Source organism: Budorcas taxicolor, chromosome 18 (assembly GCF_023091745.1).
Source record: "Budorcas taxicolor isolate Tak-1 chromosome 18, Takin1.1, whole genome shotgun sequence".
Classification (NCBI taxonomy): Eukaryota; Metazoa; Chordata; class Mammalia; order Artiodactyla; family Bovidae; genus Budorcas; species Budorcas taxicolor.
This window is the reverse complement of record NC_068927.1, coordinates 60,071,472-60,083,783: the sequence shown is the minus strand read 5'-3', so window position 1 is coordinate 60,083,783 and position 12,312 is coordinate 60,071,472. Positions and strand designations below refer to the sequence as shown.

General features: G+C 44.5%; 1 protein-coding gene across 1 annotated transcript in view; it reads right to left on the bottom strand.

Annotated features, from left to right (window-relative positions):
* Positions 1-11,615, bottom strand: part of LOC128064029 (zinc finger protein 665-like) — a 40,687-nt gene extending 29,072 nt beyond the window's left edge. The window contains exons 1-2 of the mRNA XM_052656848.1: positions 11,563-11,615; positions 9,368-9,426 (exon numbers count right to left, since the gene is read on the bottom strand). The gene's annotated coding sequence lies outside the window, so the exon portion shown is untranslated. The remainder of the gene's footprint in view (positions 1-9,367; positions 9,427-11,562) is intronic.
* Between the last annotated feature and the right edge of the window lie 697 nt (positions 11,616-12,312).

The window sequence follows — 12,312 nt, the reverse complement described above, 5'->3', positions numbered from 1 at the left end:
GGGATCACAAGAGGAGTGCCCAAGAGCTACCGCCCAAAGGACACTGCACATGCAGTACGAAAATCAAGAGACTGGCCCTCCTGGGAAAGTCTGCCACCACCTGGGGACAATATGGAGTCCACATACAAAGGCATTTGAGATGAGGAAGTCTCTAAGCAAGGGTCTCCAGGTCGATCTCCTGTTTTCTCCACCCACACCTACTTGGAAGATATTCTAGCTCTTGGGGGGTGCAGGGGGCAGCGTCTCCTTCTTGCCCCATTAGATTTGGATTTCTGCTCATCCTCAGAGCACTGAAATCACAACACTGACACTGAGCACATGAACTCCTAGATGGCAAAGCTGCTGTCCACGATGGTGACTGGTCCTGGTTGGACAGAGCTTAGATCTGGGGGCTGCAGAGGATGAAATCCAGCAGACAAAACATGGGGACATCTTAGCCCACTGCTTGAGGACACCAGTGTTGCAGGGCTTTTCAGGACTTCCTATATTTCTTGGCTCATCTTTTGAGTAATTAAGTAGTCACATGGGGTAAAGATCAATTACAGCTGAAATGTCCAGAACATGGGAAACATCTTCATCACCTGCCCTGTTCTCTTGGTCTTCCCTGAGGATTATTCAGCCGAACCCATAGTCCTTTCATCTAAAGACATTTCCAGTAACAGGTACTGTAGCCATGCTTGGAAGAAGAGGAACACTATAAGCCCCAAAAATAGGGGAACCATGAAAGACTCAAAATAACCCATGAAGAAGGGCATTGATTTCTGCTGATGGCAACTGATACAGAGGTAATAAAGTTGGGTAAAATGACAGAGACTGTTAGGAGGGGATGGGGAGATCTCTCTGAGCCTAGACTTGAAGGGTGACAAAGGGCCTGAGGCACGGTGACCTGAAGGTGAGAAAAGGAACTACAATGTCAGACAGAGCAAAGGTAAATGAGACCGGGACAGGCTGAACCATAAGCAAGGGTCAACTCCCAGGATGAGGCTGGAGACACTGACAGGGCCCTGAGCTTGACAGAGGGCTGTGGAGAAACAGCGAGGAGTCAAGCTTTTGACCCAAGAACAAATGAAAGCCAGTGGAGGTCTGAATATCAGGATGTAAAAAAAAAATCTCCCTTTAGATTTAGCCTTATTCATAGAAGTCATCTAATTCTGAGCCTGTGATCCTGCCTCCATCCTACAGTTTTCCTTTTCCTTTTTCATTCAGGGAGGACTGGGATCTATTTAAAATTCTCATTACCACCAGAAACTCCCTCCAAACCAGAAATGCAACACACAGACACACAGCCAATTGGCTAATCATTTCAGGGGTCAGTGTTGCTCACGCTTAGAGATTCTGGTCTAGTCTCTCATCTGCATGTTACAAGTGGGCTCCCTCAGGCCCAGAGAGAAGCCATTTATGAGAAGGTCTGAGCTGAGTGAAGAGAACCAGGTATAACTGAATAATGAAATGGGAGGCTGAAGGGCAAGTGGGCCAAATTTGTCCTTATTGCCCATCCCATTTAAGACCAGGAACATCTGTCATGTATCTGAGCAAACGAAACTTTTCTTTCAAGATTGGGTCAAACTAATATCAAGCAGGTAATCCTTTATTATACGATTGCAGTAAAATATTTTAAAAATACAGAATTGCAAATATACATCCACTGGTACAAAAAACATTGTAAGGGCTCAGCTTGGAAATAGCATCTGAGCAATCTTTTTCATTATGAAGAGAGAGGCTCTGTTGGAAGGTTCCAGGTCAATCCAGCCCATCCTTCCTCATTTGCACAGAAAAGTCACAAAGGGACCTGAGGGAAACAGCTTCATATCACCGCACAGCTCACTTTTTTTCACTGATCATAGAAAATGGAGAAAACAGACCATTATACTTACCAATTAAACTAAGTGTTTTTCTTTTTTTGAAAGGGAACAATGAAGCATTTTTTTTTGGTTTTATCATGTTAAATGTTCTTTTATTTTCCTATTTTTCAAAGAAATGCCTTTAATTTCACAAGATCTAACGTCATACCTCCGCTATTCTATGGTAAAGAGCTGAGACCAGAAATATCCATTTGTGTGTGCACACATAAACACACACACAATTCATGTCTTTCGTAAAACCACAGTTGAAAATATGTCTATTTTATTACAAGATTTTGAGAGGGTAACAGGCAGGAGGCCAGGGGTCTCCAAAGGGAGGAAACAGGCTGCAAGTGTCAGACATTTTTTGCTCTCTTAAGCAGCAGGACGAAACAAACTAGCAATATTTTTTTCCTTCCCTATACAAATCTAAAAGGAGGTTTCTCTTAAAATACTGGGTTGTCATAATGACACCTGTGGTCAGACTCTCAAGACAATCAGGACTGAAGGTGCCCGGGGGTCCCCACACAAGCTCCTGTCCTAATTACACCTGAGGAACCCCGGGTATTAATAACTGTGGGGGGCCAAGCCGTCGATCTCCTTTTAGATACTGGGCAACTTACTCCGTGCTTACTGAAGCCCCTGGCCCACTTCCTTCCCAATCCACTTCCATAAGGGGACTGTCTGGACGAGCCAAAGGGTATTATTTCAGTTATTCTTTATGTTGTAACTGAGATTCTGGGCTATTTTCACACGAATTTCTGATCGTGCCAGAGTCTCCCTCACCCCTTTTGGGGAGGAATATACTGAACAAGGTCCATGCCTCTGTTTTCATAAATATGGAGCCCTCCCTTTCTCTCTCTTTAGTTGAACAAACTGTAAATCCTAGAGTATGGGCTGATGGAAAATCTGTGGGTCGAGCACAAAATGCTATTCCTGTAGTTGTCAAGCTCAAAGACCTACTTATTTCCACATAAGAAGCAGTATCCACTGAAACCTGAGGTTAAGGGATAAAACACATCATCGAAAATTTAAAGGAACAGGGACTATTAGTTCACTGTAACAGTCCATGCAACACTCCTATTTTGGGTATAAAGAAATCAAATGGTAAATGGAGACTAGTTCAAGATTTACAAATAATAAATGAGGCTGTAGTTCCTTTACACCTCATGGTGCCTAATCCTTATACTCTATTGTCTGAAATTCCTCAACGAGATAAGTATTTCTCCATAATTGATTTGAAGGATGCTTTCTATTCTGTGCCTTTGGCGGAGGAATGTCAATTTCTATTTGCCTTTGAAGACCCTATGCAGCCAGCTTCTCAGTTAACCTGGACAGTTTTGCCCCCGGGGTTTCATGACAGTCCTCACTTATTTGGACAAAGTTTGTCACGGGATCTACAAAACTTTAATAGCTCTGAAGCGGTGGTGTTACAATATGTAGATGATATTTGGCTCTGTGCTGAGACAGAGGAAGCTTGTTCAGGAGCCTCAGAAGATTTATTAAACTTTCTGGCAGGCTGCAGTCATAAGGCATCAAGAGAAAAGGCTCAGCTTCGTCAACAATCTGTTAGATATCTGGGCCTAATCATATCAGAAGGGACTAGGGCCATAGGCCCTGAGAAAATTAAACCTGTACTAAATCACCCCCTACCTATGACTTTAAGACAATTGAGACAATTTCTGGGAATCACAGGCTACTGTCATATTTGGATTCCGGGTTATGAAGAACTTGCCCGGCCTTTATATAAACTTATAGCTGAAATTCAGCAGGCCCAAACAGACAAACTGCTTTGATCTCCAGATACTCAAACGGCTTTTAAGGTTCTTCAGACTGCCCTCCTGCAAGCTACCGCACTGAGCTTGACCACAGGGTCAGAATTTAATTTATTTGTCACTGAAAGAAAAGGCATGGCCTTGGGAATTTTGACACAAGCCCGAGGGCCTCACCAGCACCCTATTGCTTACCTAAGCAGAAAATCAGATGTAATTTCACACAGGTGGCCCCACTGCCTAAGAGTAATTGGGGCAGCGGCTTTATTAACACCTGAAGCTTTAAAAATAATTAATCAACGAAATCTTACTGTCCTGACTTCTCATGATGTGAGTGGATCTTAAATTTTAAGGTTAATATTTGGATGACAGAAAGTAGGCTTCTTAAATATCAGTCTTTGTTGTTAGAAGGACCAGTAACTTAGCTTAAAGTATGTGGACATTTAAATCCTGCCACTTTCCTTCCTGAGAAGGAAAATGAAACACCTGATCACGATTGTTCCCAATTCCTAAATTTAAGCTATGCAGCTTGGGAGGATCTAATGGAAACCCCATTAGACAATCCTGACATGGAAGTATTTATAGATGGCAGTTCTTTTGTTTGGGATGGAAAGCATAAAGCAGGTTACCCCATGGTGACTGCTGAACAGGTTTCAGAAACAAAATCTCTCCTCCAGGGAACCAGTGCTCAGTTAATGGAGCTTGTGGCTCTGACCCGAGCTCTAGAGTTAAGCAAAGGGCAGCGAGTAAATATCTACATGGATTCTAAGTATGCTTATTTGACTATACATGCTCATGCTGCAATATGGAAAGAAAGACAGTTTAAAACAGCAACAGGAGAACGTATTAAGCATTTCAAAGAGATTGAGAGGAGTGGAGCTATGCTGCTGCTAAGTTGCTTCAGTTGTGTCCAACTCTGTGCGAACCCATAGACGACAGCCCACCAGGCTCCCCTGTCCCTGGGATTCTCCAAGCAAGAACACTGGAGTGGGTTGCCATTTCCTTCTCCAATGCATAAAAGTGAAAAGCGAAAGTGAAGTCGCTCAGTCATGTCTGACTCTTAGCGACCCATGGACTGCAGCCTACCAGGCTCTTCTGTCCAAGGGATTTTCCAGGCAAGAGTACTGGAGTGGGGTGCCATTGCCTTCTCCGTTTAACTGCTATATATTATCCTAAAGAAGTAGCTGTTTTGCACTGCAAAGGGCACAGCAGGGATGGGAGTAAAGCAGCTGAAGATAATCAGCTGGCTGACTCTCAAGCCAGAAAAGCTGGCACTTTATGAAACCCCTTCACTGTAGATGCCTTTGATCTGGACAGATCCTGTGGAACAGGAAAAACCATAATATACTGAGGAAGAATTAGAAAGATATGAGAAAAGACGAGCAAAGATTACATATAAAGGATGGTTACAGTCTGAGGATGGACGATTAATAATTCCTGAAAATGCTCAATGGAAAATTCTTAAGGGTTTACACCAGAGTTTTCATTTGGGTGCAGAGTACTTACCAGATGGCTTCTCGTTTGTTTGAAGGTAAAAATGTAATGATAAGTTTAAAGAACATTACCAAAAGGTGTGAGGCTCAACAGAAACATAACCCAAAGACTGAGAAGCTAGCAATATCTGGATTACAACGAAGTGGAAAGTATCCTGGAGAGGGCTGGGAAATTGATTTTACTCCTAGGCCAAAAGCTAATTGATATTCTTGCTTACAAGTTTGGGTAGATGCTTTTACTGGATGGATTGAGGCTCTTCCCTGTCATAGTAAGCAGGATAAGGAGGTTATAAAGATTTTAATCCATGAAATTATCCCCAGGTTTGGGCTGTCACGGAGTCTTCAGAGTCACAATGGCTCCGCATTTAACGCTGCTCTAACTCAGCGGGTATCTAAACCTCTAGAAATAGAATATCACTTACACTGTTCCTGGAGACCCCAAGAGTCAGGAAAGGTTGATAATGACATTATCAAAAGACATCTGCGCAAATTAACTCAAGAGACGCGGGACAATGGATTAAAGTCCTATCCACAGCTTCAATGAGGGCTTGAACTGCCCCCCAAAAGGAGGGAATTTCCCCCTTTGAATGTATTTATGGAAGGACTTTCTTATGCACAAACATCATTATAGACCCTGAAGCCTTGGAATTAACTAGTTATGTAACTCAGCTGTCAGCTTTTCAACAGGCAATAACAGAACTCAGGGAGAGGACTCCTGAGCCAGCCTCTGAGTCAAGCAAGCCTCTATTTGAGACAGGAACCGAGGGCCTCATGAAAACATTGGGATCTGGGGGCCCATCCCTTGAGCCCCTCTGGGAAGGCCCTTACCAGGTAATTCTTTCTTCTTCCACAGCTGTCAAAGTGCCAGGAATTTATTCGTGGGTACATTTCACTTGAGTTAAGAGGTGGCACCCTGACCAGAACTGACTTTATTTTATGTCTTTACTTTCTATGCTATGACTTTGTACTTTGCAGATGGACTTGATAATCTATGTGAGCCTACTTCTGCTGACTCCAAAACTCCTGAGTGTGCCGTTTGATCCTCAAGACAATGCCTTCATGTCCTGGGCTCACTCCTACGCTGCATTCCACAATTGGTCGAACTGCGGAGTGCTCCCCTCTTCATGATGAAAGGCTTTTGTGGTGGACATCTCCACTTCAAGAAAAAGACTTTCTCCATCTCTCCGAATACCTTCCACAACAATCATATGTGATGCCTCTTCTTCATCTGATGACATCTACCAACCCTAAAATGGACTGGTGCACCACTTTGTACTTTAACTATGGACATAACGTGACTTTTAATTTTGATTATACATTGTCTCGGTTCAATGACTATTTCGCTACACATAAGGAAAATAGGTCTGGATCTAATGGTTTTTTACCTGACGTTTATCAAATATGGGATGAGGTTATATGGCTAACTCCTGAAAAAGGACGTCTAGTATCTACTGGCCCTATATGCTGAGAACAAACAGAGCTAACCCCAAAAGTTAGCCAACAACTTCATTACAATGATAGGAAACAACTGGGATTTTTGCCTCAGGACTTATGCAACGTAATCATTCCCATGTTTTCCAACCCCAATTCAGGTTCTCCCTTTGTCTGTCCAGGCACTAACTGGGACTGGATATCTCAGTCAGCTTGGCTTGCTCCAAACAGGACCTATTGGATATGTGGCTCTTACCTATAGGCATGGCCTCCCCTTGGTTGGATAGGAAGATGCACCCTGGATCTAGCCTTTACTCATGGCTTTGTATTTTCAGAGCTTCCAGAAAAGCCTGCTAATTTACCCCACCTTAAAACTTGGTGGGCAAAGTCTGTACTTCACTGATATGATTATTTGGCTACAGTCTTTGTGCCCTCTTTGGGAACTACAGATGATATGCTACGAGTGGATGCTTTGACTAATTTTACTCAACAGGCATTACAAGATTCTCAAAAAGCTATTTCAGCTTTTAATGCTGAACAAGCACAAATTAGAAAGGTGGTTTTACAAAACAGATTAGGTTTAGTTATTCTGACAGCTGCGAAGGAGGAACTTGTGCCATTATTCATACCCAATGCTGTACGTATATACCTGTTATGAGCACTAATGTTATTCATTTTACTAAACACATGAACAAGATGACTGGGGCTATGGATATTCCTGAAGCCTCAATTGACTCATTTTTGGGAGATGTTAACTAGTGCCTCATGGTGGAAAAGTAACTTACTTACAATAATTCTGATTGTTTTGTTTTTGCTGTTTGCTCCCTGCATCTGTAACTGTGTAATTGGATTTGTTTCTAGTTGCATGAAAGCTTTTAAGTTACAAATGGCAGTGTTAGGGGAAGCACACTGAGTGAAACCCCCCTCCCTGGCCAGGCACCATAGTAACCATTTGCATGAGTTGTTTTATGACAGGAGATCCTGATAAGGAATACCAAACTAATGAGCCACCACCAAACTGAAGAGTTTGGGAAAGGTCGAAAGGAGACAGGGAGTGTCTGTCCGCTTCCCAGAATCTCTCTCACTAGCATCCATCTTGGCTGAGAGATGCGTGCACCACCAGGAAAGATTCCGAATTAGAATGATTGGCCAAAGACCACCCGGAAACTAATCTCATCACCATAAAATCCGAGACTGCGGACAGTGTGGCAGAGCAGTTCTCCTGGGTTCCCTTACCCTATTGCTCTCTACCCAAGTGCCCTTCCCAATAAAATCTCATTTGTCAGCATATATGTCTCCTCGGACAGTGTATTTCCGACTGTTAGACAAGAGCTCAGTTTCGGACCCTGGAAGGGGTCCCCCTTCCTGCAATAGTTGCTCAAACTCCTGCTACTGCTGCAGCTGCTTCCAACTACTATTTGGGGGCCCTGGATCAGACATCTTCGGTATGAGGGTTAGGAGAATATGTTGCCTCACCAATTTAGGGACAACGCCCCTTTTCAGCTCGGAAGCACTTATGAAATGAGAATGATGCCCCTTTTCCCTAGGCAACATAATTCTTCTAAAAGAAAAGGGGGCACTGAGAGGGTAACAGGCCGGAAGGCCAGGGGTCTCCAAATGGAAGAAATAGGCTGTGTCAGACATTTTTATCTCTCTTAAGTGGCAGGAGGAAACAAACTAGCGATACTTTTTTCCTTCTATATACAAATTTAAAAGGTTTCTCTTAACATATTTGTTGCCAGAATGACACCTGGTTTCACCTGAAGTTAACTATTCTCAAACCTTGAGTTAACCAATCCATTTTTCTTACGGAAATGTTAGTCTTAAGTTATGTGAATGGACTATGCACTTACCCCAGACTCTGTCTTCAAGTCAGTTCCGCCTAATGGCTCAGAACCTACTTCACAAACCAGTATGTTATACTCAGATATTATTCCCCTGACCTATGTAAACAAAACTATTTGTATGGTAATCTGCCCTTCAACAAGATTCAAGTTAATCATTTTACGGCCTGGGATGAATCATCTGCTGCCAAGATTATCCCAAAATGCATTTTATGGATGAAGGGCCTGGTGCCATTCTGAGTGTTAAAACCTTCCTTTCCTTCATTAACAGACTGCTAGTGACTATAATGGCACCCCACTCCAGTACTCTTGCCTAGAAAATCCCATGTATGGTGGAGCCTGGAAGGCTGCAGTCGATGGGGTCACTAAGAAGTCTAAGAGTCGGACACGACTAAGCTATTTCACTTTCACTTTTCACTTGCATGCATTGGAGAAGGAAATGACAACCCATGCCAGTATTCTTGCCTGGAGAATCCCAGGGACAGAGGAGCCTGTTGGGCTGCCGTCTATGGGGTCGCACAGAGTCGGACACGACTGACACAACTTACCAGCAGTAGCAGCCCCTCCATTCTGAACCCTCTTCCACCTCCCTCCTCACCAGATCTCTCTGGGTTGTTCCAGAGCGCTGGCTTTGGGTGCCCTGCTTCGTGCATTGAACTGGCACTGATAATTCTGTTTTACATATGGTAATTTACATGTTTCCGTGCTATTCTCTCAAATCATCCCACCCTCACCTTCTCCCACTGAGTCCAAAAGTCTGTTCTTTACATCTCTGTCTCCCTTTGTTGCCCTGCATGTAGGATCACTGGTACCATCTTCCTACATTCCATATACATGCATTAATATACAGTATTTGTCTTTCTCTTTCTGACTTATTTCACTCTGTATAATAGACTCTAGGCTCATCTACCTCACTAGAACTGATAAGCGAGGTGACATTTTTGCTAAGTATGGCACAAAATAATCTAAGATCATTTACTACTTACCAAAGAAAATTTCAAATGTATGAGATGAAGGGAAGAAAGCACTCAGGCAAGGAATGAATCTGAAAAAATTTTGAGAAAAAGAACTGAGAATTAATTTTAATCTAAAAATCTGGTGTCAAAGTTTAAAAAATTGTGGAGAATAACCATATTTAGAAAAGGATGATAAGAGTAAAATACTGGAAACTAAAAAAGCTTATTTCTGAAGTTAAGAATCAGTACAGAAACAATGAATTAAGACCTTTTCCAAGCTACAAAAAGCACCATTCCTAAAGAAAGGAGAAAATGTGAATCAGTTAAAAAAAAAAAAAAAGTGTTCCTTTAAAAATCCTACCCAATAATGATACAGTGGATAAGAATCTGCCTGACAATGCAGGGGACATGGGTTAATCCCTGGTTCACGAAGATGCCACAAGTACAAGCAACTAAGCCCGTGCACAACTACTGAGCCTGTGCTTTAGAACATGGGAGCCACAACTCCTGAGGGCAAGGCAAGCCCAGCCAAAAAAATTCATTTAAAAAAAAAAAGCTACCACAGAGTGACACTCTACAGTCAGTCATTTCTTCCCCCAGGTCTCTTCTTCCATGACCTCTATCTTATGATAGGACAAGGGAAGGGGGTCACTCACAGCTCAGTGAATCAAGCCACTGCCCCAGGCTCAACAGGGTTTGCAAATGAAAGTCATCTTCTGCCACAAGTAATAAATTAAGACACAAGCCTTATAAACAGGAGTTTTGGAATTCTCATCCTCCTCTGCATAACTAAAAAGATCATCTGTATCCAAACAGCTGGCCACACCTGCATCGAGCTTACCCCTCTGTTCACCTAACTCCCTATTTCATCTGGGTCTTGGTGTCTCCTTTTCTCCCTCTCTGCTCTCCTGCTGTTCGTGTCCTATTTCCTCTCACACGTGTCCTGTCTCAATCTGCTGCAACTCGTTCCCCCTCGAAATGCTCTCTCTCTCCAACCTTCCTGAGTCTTTCAAAAATCCATACCTATGTCTGCCTCTTTCTTCCCCCATTTCGGCCCCCTCTCTGCGCTCCAGATTACTCCCCTTCTCTCGCTGTGACTCTCCCTTCCTCCCCACTCTCTGGGAGGCCAATGGCTATGCTTCCTTCCAGCCCTTTCTTCCTCTGCTCCTACCTTTCTCTGCCAGCACCATAAAACCGGTCACCTCAGATTGAGACTTGAACCCTTGTGGCAGGACTACAACCGGATGAAAACACAACTCGGGACTCTAACGGAAGAGGCCAGGACTCAAATCCGGCCAAAACCCAGTTAGGGACTCTCCACCTCTGACGTCCCTCATCGCCCTTCGCCTCCCCGCTCCCATCACTGAGACAGGGCAGTTCTCCCTGTGCTGTTTTCCAGTCCCTGGAGATCTGGCTTTCTAAATTGTTAATACTTCTCTATTTTACTCACTTGGCTATTTTCAAGGCTTAACCTCTTTGACTTGACTATCCCTTTGCAAATCCCTCAGCCAGTCTCACTTTTCCCATTGGTTCTCCCTGATGCTTTTCTCCTCGGTTTCAGTTATTTCTCTCAGTCCTTCTGACTCTGCTTCTCCTGATCCTCCAGCCTCCTGAATTTACTGAGTGGCCGACAGAACGAGACGCCCCCGGACCGGAAGAGCACCTTTTCCCCCGAGTTGAACTGGGCATGGAACAGCACTGTCACATGGCTGGCCCAGGTCACCGACCCTGTGCGGGGTGAGGGGACGGGCTGACAGGAAAGGGGGCTGCTGCGGGGCAAAAGGACCGGCCTCAGGAGACGCGAGGACGGAGGGGCTGGGAGGGAAGGGGCTCAGGAGCAGGGCGGCCTCTCCGGAATCCCAGGACCGGGGAGAGGGCGCGCGGCCTATCTGGGCTCTGCCTCCAGCGGTCGACAAGGCGACGCGGCGGGCGGGACTCCAACTCGCGAGAGGGGCTTTACTTGGCGAGGCCAGAGGTCAAAAAGGGTTTTAAGCAGGAAAATGTCGCCAGAGGCGGTGTCTACGCGCACCCAGGGCCGAAACCGCCTCAGCAACATTTAAAACCCAAACGAAAAGATAACTGGGCCGCAACGGCAGCGGCAGCGTTTATTCGGGCCGAGCACCGGGTGCCAGGGTTTGCAGGTCGCTGGCAATTCCCACACCACGAGGACGAGTGAGCGAGGGCGGAGGTGGGGGTTGGATGGGTGACCAGCTCTGCAAACTTACTCTAGAAGGAAGCTTAGGCGCCGCTCGGGAACCTCGGCTCCGCGCTCTCCAACTTCCGGCTCCGTGGGAAAGGACTTGTGGTATTCGAACCGCGGCTTCCGACCAGGGGCGGGGCGAGCACCCGCTGTGCGCAGAGTTCCTGGGAGGGGCGGGGCGCGGAGGGGGCGGGGCCTGTTACCTTGACAGCATTAAGTTAAAGTCTGAAACACGGCTCAGGTAAAAGCTTCAAGTTATGTCGGAAACCAAGATACTTCCTCTTAAGACTAAAAGGGCTTATTCTCAATAAAAAGCTGTTTTTCACAGCATGTTGTGCTCAGATCCTGCTAGTGAAGCTGAAGCAATTCAGGGATCTGGGAACTTGCGCGGTTTTAAGAAACAAGAATGGGACTAGTCTCTATATTACAAATACAAAACTCTGCCTGGTAGAAACGGGCTATTCCCTACTCACACGCTACAAAACAGCAAACTTCGCATAGTGCTGAGTTCAACGAACTCAGGGTCAGTACCTGGGTGTCTGGGATGGAAGACTTACGGGATGTGATCATTTGGGTCACTAACCACAGCCTTTTAAGAGCAAGAGACTTTAAATGATTATAAACTGCATTATTGTTTCTTTTATCCAACGTGTTTTAATTACTTCCCCTTTCTAAACCTAACTCTTTAAACAGTGACATAAAAGGGGTTGTATAACCAACTCTTACAATGACAAATATCATTGTGTAAGTTTAAGCTACAGAGAAAAAATTAACT